This window comes from Odocoileus virginianus, chromosome 19 (assembly GCF_023699985.2).
Source record: "Odocoileus virginianus isolate 20LAN1187 ecotype Illinois chromosome 19, Ovbor_1.2, whole genome shotgun sequence".
NCBI classification, from domain to species: Eukaryota; Metazoa; Chordata; class Mammalia; order Artiodactyla; family Cervidae; genus Odocoileus; species Odocoileus virginianus.
Window position 1 is genome coordinate 55,132,644 of NC_069692.1, and position 17,961 is coordinate 55,150,604.

A 17,961-nucleotide genomic window follows, 5' to 3' on the forward strand; every position below is an offset into this window, starting at 1 on the left:
AGGAAAATATATTATATATGTTGTTTTAGCAATTCAAAGATATATAGTGTTAAAATGTAGGCATGACTTCTCATTTATTTTCTCCTTTTCAAGTAGTAGAATGGTCAATAGAATGGGCTTTGAGTGGGTGTTAAGTTGCTTCAGTCACGTATGACTCTTTGCAACCCTATGGATTGTAGCCTCCCCAGGCTCCTCTGTCCATAGGATTTTCTGGCAAGAATACTGAAATGGGTGGCCATTTCCTCCTCTAGGGGATCTTTCTGAGCCAGGGACCAAACCCACATCTCTTAAATCTCCTGCATTGGCAAGCAGGTTCTTTACCACTAACGCCACCTGGGAAGCCCGTGGGCTTTGGGAATCTTCAAATGATACTTTGTTAGGTAATATGTATGTATGCATGTATTCACTCATTCATTCATTCAATTGCTTTTTAATTGAAGTATAGTTAGCATTCTTATTAGCATATATATGTCCCATTGTGTAAGTCTCAGACTGAAAACTCAGAATAGAACTGAAGAAAGAATTTCAAAGGGATTAATAAGTCCATCTTTCTATGTCAGTTAACTTCAAGCAGGGTTTCCAAAGCACTAATGTTCTTACTAGAGACAGAGACATACAGAACAAATGTATGGACACCAAGGTGGAAAAAGGGATGGGATGGGTGGATGAATAGGAAGATTAAGTTCAACATATACACTGATAACATGTATAAAGTAGATAACTAATGAGAATCTACTGTGTAGGTCAGGGAACACTGTTCAAGGCTCTGTGGTGACCTAAATGGGAAGGAAGTACAGAAAAAGAGGAGATGTTTGTATAGCTGACTCACTTTGCTGTACAGTAGAAGCTAACACAACATTGCAAAACAACTATACTTCAATAAAAACTAATTTAAAATAATTTAAAAAATAAATAAAAGGCTGAGGCTAGACAAATATTTTCCCATTTACCTTCTATGAGTTATCAGATTTATTTAAAATTATTTTAGTAAAAACTACAACATTCCAAAAGATAAATGATCAATCAAATTCTGATGCTTAAGGAGAAATTCCATGACTATTCAGATTTTATGTGAAAGTAAGACAGGTCATTAAAAGTCAGTTTGCTATTAGCTTCTTCTATAAGGTTTATAACAAAAAAGTAAGCTGAGCTTTGGAGATTATGACTAATTTCTATCATCATTTAGCTTTCTGACATTTTATTATTACTTTCCAAGTTGATATTATTTGGTTAGTGCACAATGTTCATAGTGCATCAATTTTCATAGTATATAATGCTGTCTTGTAAAGCAAATGTGAAGTAAAATAGAAAGCTTGTTATCATAATGATAAAATTCTAAATGTAATCAAGTAATGTTTCACTATATCCTTCAAAAAATACTTGCAATTATGCATACAATTACTGTCTCAAGAATTATTTTTATGGAAACTTTGTTTAGCTTGACTTGATGAAATTTTTCATATTGCAAACATTTGTGATCAATGCATCTGTTAATGAGCGGGACGGGGAGGGGGCGGGAATCTCTTTCACTCTTGCCCTGGAGAGGTTGGTGAAAAGGTTTTTTGGTTTCTTTCATTTTTAGTTTGCTTTCATGCATACAAGACTGGTTCATTTTCAGCACCAGAAATTGCCTCATGAAAAATTAAGGTAGTATAATTCAGTGATGGGCTTTACCAAATATATACAAATACACATCCAGTACTGCAGAATCTTATTTGAAATTTGAAATACTTTTGGTTTCTGCTTCACTTCAATATCATGGATAACATACTAGATTTTTGTGATGAATAGTTTTAAATTAAAACGTTGAAACCACTGTGGTGGGATAACTCACTTAGAGCCAGACATCCTGGGAGTGAAGTGTGAAGTCAAGTGGGTCTTAGGAAGCATTACTATGAACGAAACTAGTGGAGATGATGAAATTTCAGGTGAGCTATTTAAAATCCTAAAATAAGATGCTGTTCAAGTGCTGCACTCAACATGCCAGCAAATTTTGAAAACTCATCAGTGGTCACAGGACTGGAAAATGTGCTTTCATTCCAATTCCAAAGAAGGGTAGTTCCGAAGAAATTTCAAACTGCAACACAATTCCTTTCATTTCATATGCTAGCAAGACAATGCCCCAAATTTTTCAAACTCAGCTTCAAAACTACTTGGACTAATAACTTCCAGATGTACAAGATGGATTTAGAAAAATCAGAGGAACCAGAGATCAAATCACCAAAATTCATTGGATCACAGGAAAAACAATGGGATTCTAGTAAAACACTTACTTCTTCTTTTTTTTTTTTTATTTTTAATTTTTATTAGTTGGAGGCTAATTACTTTACATCATTACAGTAGTTTTTGTTATACATTGATATGAATTAGCCATGGGTTTACATGTATTCCCCATCCCAGTCCCCCCTCCCACCTCCCTCTCCACCCGATCCCTCTGGGTCTTCCCAGTGCACCAGGCCCGAGCACTTGTCTCATGTACCCAACCTGAGCTGGTTATCCGTTTCACCCTAGATAATATACATGTTTCAATGCTGTTCTCCTGAAACATCCCACCCTCTCCTTCTCCCAGAGTCCACAAGTCTGTTCCATACATCTGAGTCTCTTTTTCTGTTTTGCATATAGGGTTATCGTTACCATCTTTCTAAAGTCCATATATATGTGTTAGTATACTGTAATGGTCTTTATCTTTCTGGCTTACTTCGCTCTGTATAATGGGCTCCAGTTTCATCCATCTCATTAGAACTGATTCAAATGAATTCTTTTTAATGGCTGAGTAGTATTCCATGGTGTATATGTACCACAGCTTCCTCATCCATTTGTCTGCTGATGGGCATCTGGGTTGCTTCCATGTCCTGGCTATTATAAACAGTGCTGCGATGAACATTGGGGTGCATGTGTCTCTTTCAGATCTGGTTTCCTTGGTGTGTATGCCCAGAAGTGGTATTGCTGGGTCATATGGCAGTTCTATTTCCAGCTTTTTAAGAAATCTCCACACTGTTTTCCATAGTGGCTGTACTAATTTGCATTCCCACCAACAGTGTAAGAGGGTTCCCTTTTCTCCACACCCTCTCCAGCATTTCTTGCTTGTAGACTTTTGGATAGCAGCCATCCTGACTGGCGTGTAATGGTACCTCATTGTGGTTTTGATTTGCATTTCTCTGATAATGAGTGATGTTGAGCATCTTTTCATGTGTTTGTTAGCCATCTGTATGTCTTCCTTGGAGAAATGTCTGTTGAGTTCTATAGATTCAATGCAATCCCTATCAAACTACCAACAGTATTTTTCACAGAACTAGAACAAATAATTTCACAATTTGTGTGGAAATACAAAAAACCTCGAATAGCCAAAGTAATCCTGAGAAAGAAGAATGGAACTGGAGGAATCAATCTGCCTGACTTCAGACTCTACTACAAATCCACAGTCATCAAGACAGTATGGTACTGGCACAAAGACAGAAATATAGATCAATGGAACAGAATAGAAAGCCCAGAGATAAGTCCACGAACCTATGGTCACCTTATCTTCGACAAAGGAGGCAAGGATATACAATGGAAAAAAGATAACCTCTTTAACAAGTGGTGCTGGGAAAACTGGTCAACCACCTGTAAAGGAATGAAACTAGAACACTTTCTAACACCATACACAAAAATAAACTCAAAATGGATTAAAGATCTAAATGTAAGACCAGAAACTATAAGACTCCTAGAGGAGAACATAGGCAAAACACTCTCCGACATAAATCACAGCAGGATCCTCTATGACCCACATCCCAGAATTTTAGAAATAAAAGCAAAAATAAACAAATGGGACCTAATGAAACTTAAAAGCTTTTGCACAACAAAGGAAACTATAAGCAAGGTGAAAAGACAGCCCTCAGATTGGGAGAAAATAATAGCAAATGAAGCAACAGACAAAGGATTAATCTCAAAAATATACAAGCAACTCCTCCAGCTCAACTCCAGAAAAATAAATGACCCAATCCAAAAATGGGCCAAACACTTACTTCTATTTCATTGAATATGCTAAAGCCTTTCACAATGTGGATCACAACAAATTGCTAAAAATTCTTAAAGAGATGGGAATGCCAGGCCACCCTATCTTCCTCCTGAGAAACCTGCATGCAGGACTAGAAGGAAAGAGATAGAAAAGAGACATGCACCAATGGACTCGTTCAAAATTTGGAAAAGAGTACTTCAAGGTTGTATATTGTCACCCTGCTCCTTTAACTTATATGCAGAGCATTTCATGTGAAATACTGGACTGTATGAAGCTCAATCTGGAATCAAGATTGACAGGAGAATTATCAATAGCCTCAGATGTGCAGATGACACCACCCTAAAGGCAGAAGTGAAGAACTAAAAAGCCTTTTGATGAAGGTGAAAGAGAAGAGTGAAAAATCTGGCTTAAAATTCAATTCATAAAAACTAATATCATGGCATCCAGTCTCATCACTTCATGGCAAATAGATGGGGAAAAAATAGAAATCATGATAGACTTTATCTTCTTAGGCTCCACAATCACTGCAGACAGTGACTGCAATGATGAAGTTAGAAGATGCTTGCTCCTTGGAAGAAAACTATAACAAACCTAGGCAGCATATTAAAAAACAACAGAGACATCACTTTGCTGAAAAAGGTTCTTATTTGTCAAAGCTACCTTTGTTTTGTTTTGTTTTGTTTTGTTTTTTCCCCAGTAGGCATGTACACATGTGAGAGTTGGACAAAAATAAGGTTGAGCACTGAAGAATTTATGATTTCACACTGTGGTGCTGGAGAAGGCTCTTGAGAATCCCCTAGACAGCAAGGTTAAACCAGTCAATCCTGAAGGAAATCAACCCTCAATATTCATTGGACAGACTGATGCTGGAGTTGAAGCTGCAATACTTTGGTCAAATGATGCAAAGAGCCAACTCATTGGAAAAGATCCTGATACTGGGAAAGATTGAGGGCAGGAGGAGAAGGGGGCAACAGAGCATGAGATGGTTGGATGGCATCACCAACTGGATGGATTCGAGTTTGAACAAACTCTGTGAGATAATAAAGGACAGGGAAGCCTGGTGTGTTGCAGTCCATGGTATCCCTGAGTCAGACACAACTGAGCAACTGAGAAACAATATTTTTACCTCTGTCTTTAATTCTTATCAATTTGATTGCTATGTGTCTTGGTGTTTTCCTCCTTAGTTTTATTCTGCCTGGGACTGTCTATTCTTCATGGTCCTAGTTGATTATTTTCTTTCCCATGCTAGGGAAGTTTTCAGCTATTATCTCTCCAAATATTTTCTCAAGTCTTTCTCTCTCTATTCTCCTTCTGGGACCCATCCCTATAATGTGAATTTTGATGCATCTAATGTTGTCCCAGAGGTCTCTGAGATGGTCTTCATTTCTTTCATTCTCTTTTTCTATATTCTGTTCTGTGGCAGTAATTCCCACCATTCTGTCCTCCAGGTCATTTCTCTATTCCTCTTTCTCAGATATTCTGCTATGGATTGTGTATTATTCATGCAAGTATGTCTTGTGTATTATTCATCTCTGTTTGTTTGTTCTCTCATTTTTTCTAGGTCTTTGGTAACATTTCTTGCATCTTCTCAACCTTTGCCTCCATTCTTTTTCTAAGATCCTGAATTATGTTCACTATTATTATTCTGAATTCTTTTTCTGGGAAGTTGCCTATCTCCACTACATTTAATGGTTTTTCTGATATTCTATTTTGTCCCTTCATCTGGGATATAAGTTTCTTCTTTTTTATGCTGTTTAACTTTCTGTAATGTGGTTTTGCTTTAGTTCCTGTGGGATTGCTGTTCTTCTTTCTTCTTCTGTCTTCCCTCTGGCAGAGGAGGCTAAGATTGCGCAAACTTCCTGATGGAAGGCACTGGTGGTGGGAAAAACAGGGCCTTGCTCAGTAAAGCTTTAATCCAATTATCCCCTCCCTGGTAGTTTTCTGGCCTGAGGCGACCCTTGAGTCTATGGACTCTATGGTCAGTTATTGATAACTTCTAAGAGGGTTTGCACAAAGGGGGCCATTCTTGGCCTGATCCTTCGAGAGCCTCATCCCTGTGGTGAGCCCTTGCCAATGCACACCACCACAGGAAACCCTCCAACGCTAGCAGGTAGTTTTGGTTCAGTCTCCTGTGGAGTCACTGCTCCTTTCCTCTGAGTCTTGGTGCATGCAAGGTTTTGTTTGCTCCCTCCAAAAGTAGAGTCTCTGTAACCCTCAGTCCTCTGAAGTCTTGTAATCAAACCCCTCTAGCCTTCAGAGTCAGATTCCCTGTGGATTCTCAGTCACTTTTTTGGATCCCCAGGTTGGGAAACCTGGTGTGGAGTTCTGAACCCTTTCAACAGTTGGAGAATTTCTTTGGTATTACTGTTCTCAGTTTCTGGCTGACTAATCTGGCTGGCATGAGATTTGATTTTATTGTGATTGTACCTATCCTACTGTCTTGCTGTGGCTTCTTGTTTGTCTTTGGGTATGGGGTATCTTATTTTGGTAGGTATCCTCCTGTCAATGGTTGTTCAACAGCCGATTGTGATATTAATGCTCTCACAGGAGGAGATGAGCACACGTTCTTTTACTCCAACATGTTGAACTGGAAGTCCAAAACATTGAAAATTTAAAAGCTAAGTTTTAGTCCTTGAGGAAGTCAACAAGAGTATTGAAGTCAACAAGAGTTATTTTATATTGCTTGGATATCATGCAGATTATTTAATGGGTTAACTATGAATAATTATAGTTATGTTTTTCAATAATGAAAAACAATTATATTTTATGTACTTTTCTACAAAGAGAGATAACATAAATCACAAAGGCAATGGGAAAAGTGCTTCATAGCCAATAATTATGAAATGTGTGACATCTCAAGAGTATTCTTGAGAAATATCTACTATGGATTGCTAATTCTATGCATACTTTCCTGAAGCTACCTAGAATTGTTTTAGACCACAAGTTAAAGTAACAAATAATTAGTGACATTGCCATGTAACTTTCACACTGTGGGGTTCCTACTCAGCATTTAATTAGAATCATGATTAAATTATGCATTGTCTTCTGAAATTTCCCTGAGGAGAGAACATAGTTGAACGTTTCACAAGATAAGAGAGATTTGCTACTTAAAATATTGAAATCGTTGGAATAATCATGGGGGGATCTTTTATCATTTGCTGAATGTCTTTGTGTCTTAAAAGTCGTTATTTAATTCTGTCACAATTGCTAGCTACAAAAAAGGTAAAAACTTTAATGATAAATTATAATAGAAAATATATGAATATTTTTGTTTCTTGTGATGAATACATTACAGTTTTCCATAGCCTTGATAGTTTGTGGTAATTCTTCTGTTGCCTTTGTTGGTCTCCTGTATTAAAAGTAACTTTGCACTTTGGATTGCCAGTATTTTTTTATAGTGTTTAAGGGAGAGGAAATGGGCCATTGGCTATTTTTAACACTTGAGCTTGAAACTATTAATATTCTTGGCTTATATATTTTGTATATTTTGGTAACATTATAACAATAGGGTTTCTCTTTCCTTTCTCTTTTTTTGGCTGCTCATTGTGACACACAAAATCTTAGTTCCCTGACCAGGGATGGAACCCTCACCCTTGCAGTGGAAGTTCTAATAACTGGGCCACCAGGGAATCACTATTTTCTAAAGTTTTAATTGGTTGATTTCAGTTTATTAAATTTATCTATTTATATAAATTGCAGCAAATTCTTAGAACTTTCACTACCTAAAATTATAGAATTTAACATCAGGCAATTCTTTTACTATAATGCCCACCTTAATGATAAGACACTTTTGGCCTTAGGAAATTATTTATGTAATATATCCTCCATGAAAATGTCAGTTTATTGTTTTTTTAAAATGGCTTCCTTTATTCTATATGATAATAAGCTCCAGGTACCTTACATTGTAGGATTACAGATTCTATTACACAACTGATTCTATGTGTGTGCATGTGCGTGTGTGTGTGTGTGATTGTATTCTTTTTGTTTTGTTTTGTTTTTTTATTTTATTTTATTTTTTTTTCCATTTCTTTGTATTAGTTGGAGGCTAATTACTTTACATCATTGCAGTGGTTTTTGTCATACATTGAAATGAATTAGCCATGGATTTACATGTATTCCCCATCCCGGTCCCCCCTCCCACCTCCCTCTCCACCCGATCCCTCTCGGTCTTCCCACTGAACCAGGCCCGAGCACTTGTCTCATGCACCCAACTTGGGCTGGTGATCTGTTTCACCCTAGATAATATACATGTTTCGATACTGTTCTCTTGAAACATCCCACCCTCGCCTTCTCCCAGAGTCCACAAATCTGTTCTATAGATCTGAGTCTCTTTTTCTGTTTTGCATATAGGGTTATCGTTACCATCTTTCTAAATTCCATATATATGTGTTAGTATACTGTAATGGTCTTTATCTTTCTGGCTTACTTCACTCTGTATAATGGGCTCCAGTTTCATCCATCTCATTAGAACTGATTCAAATTAATTCTTTTTAATGGCTGAGTAATATTCCATGGTGTATATATACCACAGGTTCCTCATCCATTCATCTGCTGATGGGCATCTAGTTTGCTTCCATGTCCTGGCTATTATAAACAGTGCTGTGATGAACATTGGGGTGCATGTGTCTCTTTCAGACCTGGTTTCCTCAGTGTGTATGCCCAGAAGTGGGATTGCTGGGTCATATGGCAGTTCTATTTCCAGCTTTTTAAGAAATCTCCACACTGTTTTCCATAGTGGCTGTACTAATTTGCATTCCCACAAACAGTGTAAGAGGGTTCCCTTTTCTCCACACCCTCTCCAGCATTTCTTGCTTGTAGACTTTTGGATAGCAGCCATCCTGACTGGCATATAATGGTACCTCATTGTGGTTTTGATTTGCATTTCTCTGATAATGAGTGATGTTGAGCATCTTTTCATGTGTTTGTTAGCCATCTGTATGTCTTCCTTGGAGAAATGTCTGTTTAGTTCTTTGGCCCATTTTTTGATTGGGTCATTTATTTTTCTGGAGTTGAGCTTGAGGAGTTGCTTGTATATTTTTGAGATTAATCCTTTGTCTGTTGCTTCGTTTGCTATTATTTTCTCCCAGTCTGAGGGCTGTCTTTTCACCTTGCTTATAGTTTCCTTTGTTGTGCAAAAGCTTTTAAGTTTCATTAGGTCCCATTTGTTTATTTTTGCTTTTATTTCTAAAATTCTGGGATGTGGGTCATAGAGGATCCTGCTGTGATTTATGTCTGGAGAGTGTTTTGCCTATGTTCTCCTCTAGGAGTTTTATAGTTTCTGGTCTTACATTTAGATCTTTAATCCATTTTGAGTTTATTTTTGTGTATGGTGTTAGAAAGTGTTCTAGTTTCATTCTTTTACAGGTGGTTGACCAGTTTTCCCAGCAGCACTTGTTAAAGAGGTTGTCTTTTTTCCATTGTATATCCTTGCCTCCTTTGTCGAAGATAAGGTGACCATAGGTTTGTGGATTTATCTCTGGGCTTTCTATTCTGTTCCATTGATCTATATTTCTGTCTTTGTGCCAGTACCATACTGTCTTGATGACTGTGGCTTTGTAGTATAGTCTGAAGTCAAGCAGGTTGATTCCTCCAGTTCCATTCTTCTTTCTCCAGATTACTTTGGCTATTCGAGGTTTTTTGTATTTCCATACAAATTGTGAAATTATTTGTTCTAGTTCTGTGAAAAATACCGTTGGTTGTTTGATAGGGATTGCATTGAATCTATAGATTACTTTGCGTAGTATAGCCATTTTGACAATATTGATTCTTCTCAATCCATGAACACGGTATATTTCTCCATCTGTTTGTGTCCTCTTTGATTTCTTTCATCAGTGTTTTATAGTTTTCTATGTATAGGTCTTTTGTTTCTTTAGGTAGATATACTCTTAAGTATTTTATTCTTTTTGTTGCAATGATGAATGTTATTCTTTCCTTAATTTCTCTTTCCGTTTGCTCATTGTTAGTGTATAGGAATGCAAGAGATTTCTGTGTGTTAATTTTATATCCTGCAACTTTACTGTATTCGTTGATTAGCTCTACTAATTTTCTGGTAGAGTCTTTAGGGTTTTCTATGTAGAGGATCATGTCATCTGCAAACAGAGAGAGTTTCACTTCTTCTTTTCCTATCTGATTCCTTTTACTTCTTTTTCTGCCCTGATTGCTGTGGCCAACACTTCCAAAACTATGTTGAATAGTAGTGGTGAGAGTGGGCACCCTTGTCTTGTTCCTGATTTCAGGGGAAATGCTTTCAATTTTTCACCATTGAGGGTGATGCTTGCTGTGGGTTTGTCATATATAGCTTTTATTATGTTGAGGTATGTTCCTTCTATTCCTGCTTTCTGGAGAGTTTTAATCATAAATGGATGTTGAATTTTGTCACAGGCTTTTTCTGCATCTATTGAGATAATCATATGGTTTTTATCTTTCAATTTGTTAATGTGGTGTATTACATTGATTGATTCACGGATATTAAAGAATCCTTGCATTCCTGGGATAAAGCCCACTTGGTCATGATGTATGATTTTTTTAATATGTTGTTGGATTCTGTTTGCTAGAATTTTGTTAAGGATTTTTGCATCTATGTTCATCAGTGATATTGGCCTGTAGTTTTCTTTTTTTGTGGCATCTTTGTCTGGTTTTCGAATTAGTGTGGTGGTGGCCTCATAGAATGAGTTTGGAAGTTTACTTTCTTCTGCAATTTTCTGGAAGAGTTTGAGTAAGATAGGTGTTAGCTATTCTCTGAATTTTTGGTAGAATTCAGCTGTGAAGCCATCTGGTCCTGGGCTTTTGTTTGCTGGAAGATTTCTGATTACAGTTTCGATTTCCTTGCTTGTGATGGGTTTGTTAAGATCTTCTATTTCTTCCTGGTTCAGTTTTGGAAAGTTATACTTCTCTAAGAACTTGTCCATTTCTTCCAAGTTGTCCGTTTTATTGGCATAGAGCTGCTGGTAGTAGTCTCTTATGATCCTTTGTATTTCAGTGTTGTCTGTTGTGATCTCTCCATTTTCATTTCTAATTTTGTTAATTTGGTTCTTCTCCCTTTGTTTCTTACTGAGTCTTGCTAATGGTTTGTCAATTTTGTTTATTTTTTCAAAAAACCAGCTTTTATCTTTGTTGATTTTTGCTATGGTCTCTTTAGTTTCTTTTGCATTTATTTCTGCCCTAATTTTTAAGATTTCTTTCCTTCTACTAACCCTGGGGTTCTTCATTTCTTCCTCCTCTAGTTGCTTTAGGCGTAGAGTTAGGTTTATTTGTTTGACTTTTTTCTTGTTTCTTGAGGTAGGCCTGTAATGCTATGAATCTTCCCCTTAGCACTGCTTTTACAGTGTGGCATAGGTTTTCGGTTGTTGTGTTTTCATTTTCATTCATTTCTATGCATATTTTGATTTTTTTTTATTTCTTCTATGATTTGTTGGTTATTCAGAAGCGTGTTGTTTAGCCTCCATATGTTTGAATTTTTAATAATTTTTTTTCCTGTAATTGAGATCTAATCTTACTGCACTGTGGTCAGAAAAGATGACTGGAATGATTTCAATCTTTTTGAATTTACCAAGACTAGATTTATGGCCCAGGATGTGATCTATTCTGGAGAAGGTTCCGTGTGCACTTGAGAAAAAGGTGAAGTTGATTGTTTTGGGGTGAAATGTCCTATAGATGTCAATTAGGTCTAACTGGTCCATTGTGTCCTTTAAAGCTTGTGTTTCCTTGTTAATTTTCTGTTTAGTTGATCTATCCATAGTTGTTAGTGGGGTATTAAAGTTTCCTACTATTATTGTGTTACTATTAATTTCCTCTTTCATACTCGTTAGCGTTTGCCTTACATATTGCGGTGCTCCTATGTTGGGTGCATATATATTTATAATTGTTATATCTTCTTCTCGGATTGATCCTTTGATCATTATGTACTGTCCATCTTTGTCTCTTTTCACAACCTTTATTTGAAAGTCTATTTTATCTGATATGAGTATTGCGACTCCTGCTTTCTTTTGGTCTCCGTTTGCGTGGAATATTTTTTTCCAGCCCTTCACTTTTAGTCTGTATGTGTCCCTTGCTTTGAGGTGGGTCTCTTGTAGACAGCATATATAGGGGTCTTGCTTTTGTATCCATTCAGCCAGCCTTTGTCTTTTGGTTGGGGCATTCAACCCATTTACATTTAAGGTAATTATTGATAGGTATGGTCCCGTTGCCATTTATTTTGTTGTTTGGGGTTCACATTTATACCACCTTTCTGTGTTTCCTGTCTAGAGAAGATCCTTTAGTATTTGTTGAAGAGCTGGTTTGGTGGTGCTGAATTCTCTCAGCTTTTGCTTGTCTGTAAAGCTTTTGAGTTCTCCTTCATATCTGAATGAGATCCTTGCTGGGTAGAGTAATCTAGGTTGTAGGATATTCTCTTTCATTACTTGAAGTATGTCCTGCCATTCCCTTCTGGCCTGAAGGGTTTCTATTGATAGATCAGCTGTTATCCTTATGGGAATCCCTTTGTGTGTTATTTATTGTTTCTCCCTTGCTGCTTTTAATATTTGTTCTTTGTGTTTGATCTTTGTTAATTTGATTAATATGTGTCTTGGGGTGTTTCACCTTGGGTTTATCCTGTTTGGGACTCTCTGGGTTTCTTGGACTTGGGTGGCTATTTCCTTCCCCATTTTAGGGAAGTTTTCAGCTATTATCTCCTCGAGTATCTTCTCATGGCCTTTCTTTTTGTCTTCTTCTTCTGGGACTCCTATGATTCGAATGCTGGGGCATTTCACATTGTCCCAGAGGTCCCTGAGGTTGTCCTCATTTCTTTTGATTCTTTTTTCTTTTTTCCTCTCTGCTTCATTTATTTCCAACATTTTATCTTCTAACTCACTTTCCTATCTTCTGTCTCTGTTATTCTACTCATGGTTCCCTCCAGAGTGTTTTTGATCTCATTTATTTCATTATTAATTTTTAATTGACTTTTTTTAATTTCTTCTAGGTCCTTGTTAAACATTTCTTGCATCTTCTCAATCTTTGTCTCCAGGCTATTTATTTGTAACTCCATTTTGTTTTCAAGATTTTAGATTATTTTTATTATCAATATTCTAAATTCTTTTTCAGGTAGATTCTCTATTTCCTCCTCTTTTGTTTGACTTGGTGGGCTTTTTTCATGTTCCTTTACCTGTTGGGTATTCCTCTGCCTTTTCATCTTGTTTCGATCGCTGTGTCTGGAGTGGGCTTTCTATATTCTTGTGGTCTGAGGTTCCTTTTTATTGTGGAGGTTTCACCCAGGGGGTGGGGTTGGACGATTGATTTGTCAAGGTTTCCTGGTTAGGGAAGCTTGTGTCAGCGTTCTGGTGAGTGAAATTGGATTTCTTCTCTCCGGAGTGCAATGGAGTGTCCAGCAATGAGTTTTGCGATAGGTCTATGTGTTAGGTGTGACTTTGGACAGCCTGTATGTTGACACTCAGGTCTACGTTCCTGCGTTGCTAAAGAATTTGTGTGGTATGTCTTGTACTGGAGCTTATTGGCTCTTGGGTGGTGGTTGGTTTTGATGTAGGTATGGAAGCTTTCGGATGGTCTCTTATTCCTTAATGTTCCATGTAGTCAGGAGTTTTCTGGTTTTCTCAGGATTTGGGCTTAAGTCTCCTGCCTCTGGATTTCAGTTTTATTCTTCCAATAGTCTCAAAACTTCTCCAACTATGCAGCACTGATAATAAAACTTCTGGGTTAATGGTGAAAAGATTCTCCACCGTGAGAGACAACCAGAGAGGTTCACAGAGTTACATGAAGAATAGGAGAGGGAGGAAGGAGATAGAGGTGAGCAGGAGGAGAAAAAGGGGACTCAAGAGGAGAGAGACAGATCTATGCAATTATCTGTTCCCAAAGTGTTCTCCGTAGGCCAGACACCCACAAAGATTCACAGAGTTGGATTGGGAAGCGAAGGGGAAAGGAGGAAATAGAGGTGTTCTGAGGTAGAAAACAGAGAGTCAAAAGTGGGAGAGTAATCATCACACTCCTGAATAGAAATGGGAACTGAATATTGCATTCTTAAATGACCTAAATTTATATCACATACTACTGAAAAACAAAGATTAAAAATCTAGTGTAGAGGTTAGACTCTTTGAAATACAATATTTAAAAACAAAAACAAAAACACAAAAAAAATTTAGAAATGGATATGAAATTTGGTTTAAAAATAGGGTTTCTCTCTCCCTTTTTTTTTTTTGGCAAGGTTATAGTGAAATGAAAATGAAAATTAAGGAATAATAGAGGAGTATTAGAGGGCTTTACAAGGAAATAGGAGAGAAAAACAAGAAAAAGAAAAAAAAAAGAAAAAAAAATTTTTTTCCCTAATTAAAAAAATCGTAAAAATATATGAAAATGAAAGTTGAGGAGTAATGGGGGAGTAATAGGGAATTTTAAAAGAAAATAAAAGAAAAAAATATAAAAAAAGGAAAGAAAAAAAATGTTTTTAAATTAATAAATATATATCTAGGAATTTCTCTGGAGTTGTTGCGGTCAGCATAGGTTCAGTTCAATTTCAGATAGCTCCTCTTTCCAGCTTACACTTCTCGATATCTGTAGGCCCCTTCCGGTGTAGTCGGTGTTACCTTCAGGGATTTTAATCTGTTGCACCAGTCCTTTCTAAAGCGGTTTCCTTTGTTCATTTGGCTTCTGTTTGGCGTCTCTTTGGTGTCTAATTTCTGCCCTGACACAGGCGGGCGGAGGTGATCTCTTATTTAGGTTCGCTAGTTCAGTTCAGTCCTGCTACGGGGAGGGCGGGGTGCTGCAGACAGATACCGCTCTGTGTGGATAGCACTCGCCGTGTTCCGGCCACACTGGGTTTGCCCCGCTCACGGGTGTCAGTGCTCTCGCCGTCTACACTGCTCAGGCTCCCGGCTGCTCCACATGGAGCGGGCCCTGCGTTGAGTGCGGTTCCAGTTTTCGGGTACTCCACAAAAGCGCAGATTCAGTTGTGCCTGCGTTTTGTGCCTTCCCCGGCCTGAGCGGTTCAGCAGCCAGAGGCTTGGGCGTACTCTCCCCGGGTGCAGCACGCCTTTTCCCTCCGCGTTGAGTGGCTCAGGCAGCCAGAGGCTTGGGTGCAATCTCCCCAGGTACGGCGCGCTTTTTCCCTCCGCGGCCCCAGCGCGCGCTGCCAGTCAGGTCTCAGGAAGTCTTTAGATAGGAACCGGGGCCTGTTTGCAGTGTGGGAGGGGGTGGCTTCTCAGGGGCTGAGTTTTCCCTTTCCCCTCCCCCCGTCTCCTACCTCCAGCGGGAATGGGCCGGCTCTTCTCTGGAGTTTCTCAGTCCCTTTGTTTTGCGAACCACCGGCAGTGTGTTCAGGCCGGTTAATTTTGACCCTTGCTATCCCACAGTTTAAAAAAGCTCCCTCCGATTGCTCTCAGGGTCTTCAGGCCGGTCCCCACCCTAAGCAATGCCGCCCGCTCCTCTCCGTTCCGCCCCTGCTTGATGTTGGCGGGTGCAGGCGTCTGGGGTACTTTTCTGCTGGGAGTTGCTTTTAGGCACGTAATCTGTGGGCCTTGTTTAATTTTTCCTCCCAGTTAGATTGCCGAAAACTTCCCCCAGTCCCGCCAGTGTGAGGGTTTCCTGGTGATTGGAAACTTCCTCTATTAAGACTCCCTTCCTGGGACGGGTCTCCGTCCGTAGCTCTTTTGACTCCCTTTTTATCTTTTATATTTTGTCCTACCTCCCTTCGAAGACAATGGGCTGCTTTTCTGGGTGCCTGATGTCCTCTGCTAGCGATCAGAAGTTGTTTTGTGAAATTTGCTCAGCATTCAAGTGTTCTTTCAATGAATTTGTAGGGGAGAAAGTGGTCTCTCCGTCCTATTCCTCCGCCATCTTGGCTCCTCTGTGATTGTATTCTAAAACTTATAAAAACCTAACTCTTTCACTGTGGGATTCTTTGGTAATTGATTCATTTAGCTGTTCTGCAAACTGAGACACTTGTATTAGGAAAATATTCCAGTAATTATTTTATAGCACCATCTTTGTCTTGTTAAAAAAATAGTTCCTGAAGTAAAAAAGATTTTCCATTTTTTAGAAGATTGCACTTAGAATGATGTTTATTTTTTTCTCTTCCATTTCCCTGCATACAATAAAAGCCAATACACATTAAACCTGTACACTTTTTTTTCCAGAACTATGCCTTATTATGTTTCACTTAATCTCTTCTTATTATGAAAAATACTGAAGCAGTTTTTTCCAACTATTCAGTGATGTGATTTAGTGAAGAATTCATGAAAATGTAGCAGGGATCAGTAAGACAGGAACAAATATACTTGAAATCTGAGAAATGATATAGAGTGTGAAATACTCTGGCACAACTTTGCATATTACAGTTAGGTGAAACTCAGTATATATGGTTTGTTGCCTTTCTAAAGTCACAATTTATCTTTTAAAATTCCATTAATTATTATTATTTCTTTTAGGTGGTGTACTATTAACTCAATAAGTTGTTTTAATGCTGGTAAGAAGTAGTTATACTTGAAAGACACATCACATAATGAATAATTTACTTTGGGAAAGGAAATACCACAAAAAAAGTAAATTTATTCTCTCTCTTTTTTAAAAAAATTTTCCTCATACATTCTATTAAAATTTAAACATTTGAAATAGACTGTGATAAGTACATACATTTATATTTGTTTCTGTAAACATTTTAGGAATAGTAGCTAAACATCCACACATAATATTTATCTTTACCATTTTCAATCCTAAAAAATGATGCTGTTAATTTGCTACCCTCAATATGCCAACAAATTTGGAAAACTCAGCGGTGGCCTCAGGATTGGAAATGTCAGTTTTCATTCCAATCCCAAAGAAAGGGAATGCCAAAGAATGCTTACACTACCACACAATTGCATTCATCTCACATGCTAGCCAACTAATGTTCAAAATTCTCCAAGCTAGGCTACAACAGTGTGTGAAACAAGAATGTCCAGATGTTCAAGATAAATTTAGAAAAGGCAGAGGAACCAGAGATCAAATTCCAACATCCACTGGATGATAGAAAAAGCAAAAGAGTTCTAGAAAAACATCTACTTCTGCTTTATTAACTATGCCAAAACCTTTGACCATGTGGATTACAACAAACTGTGGAAAATTCTTCAAGAGATGGGAATTCTGGACTACCTTACTTGCCTCCTGAAAAGTCTGTATACAGATCAAGAAGCAACAGTTAGAACTGGATATGGAACAACAGACTGGTGCACATCGGGGTCTGTTAGTGCTCAGAGTGTGGCCGGGAGGCTCGGACTGAGCAGGGTTTTCCTTGCCTGTGAATCGTGTAGAGTACACTGCCATTCTCTTGTCTCCTCTTCACTGTAGCTTCTTCTGATATTCAGATGAAGGATCTGGAGAAACATGCCTCTGGCCAGGCTTTTGAGCTGATTCTCAGCCCTCATTAGAAAGAATCTCTCTCAGAATTTCCCCTTCCCCCTCCTAAGAACAAGAATCTTTCCCTGGAGGAAATTCAGAAGAAATTAGAAGCTGTGGAAGAAAGACACAAGTCCCACGAAGCTGAAGTCTTGAAGCAGCTTGGTGAGAAACGAAGCGGGAGAAAGAAGTGCTTCAGAAAACGATAGAGAAGAACAACAATGTCCGTAAAATGGCAGAAGAGAAGCTGACCCACAAGATGGAAGCCAACAAAGAGAACCAAGGGGCAAACAGAGCTGCCAAATTTGACCATTTATGAGAGATGGACAAGCACAGTGAATAAGTGCAGAAGAACAAAGAATCCAAAGATCCCGCTGATGAGACTGAAGCCAACTAATTTGTTCTGAGAACTGACTTTCTCCCCCTCCCCTTCCTAAATATCTTAAGACTGTACTGGCCAGTGTCATTTTACTTTTTTCCCCCTGGAAAATATTCTGGAAGCTGATGTAGGACTGTATAAGTAAATTCAGACGGTATGATGTTGATTTAGGGGCAAAAGGAGAGAAATGAAATGTGTATTACCCTTTCCCTAAAGTGTTGAAGTCTAT

The 17,961-nt window shown here is 38.1% G+C and overlaps 1 pseudogene; it reads left to right on the forward strand.

The window, feature by feature from the left end:
- The window catches only part of LOC110137809 (stathmin-like), a 48,686-nt pseudogene extending 30,936 nt beyond the window's left edge, over positions 1-17,750 (forward strand).
- The last annotated feature ends 211 nt before the right edge of the window (positions 17,751-17,961 follow it).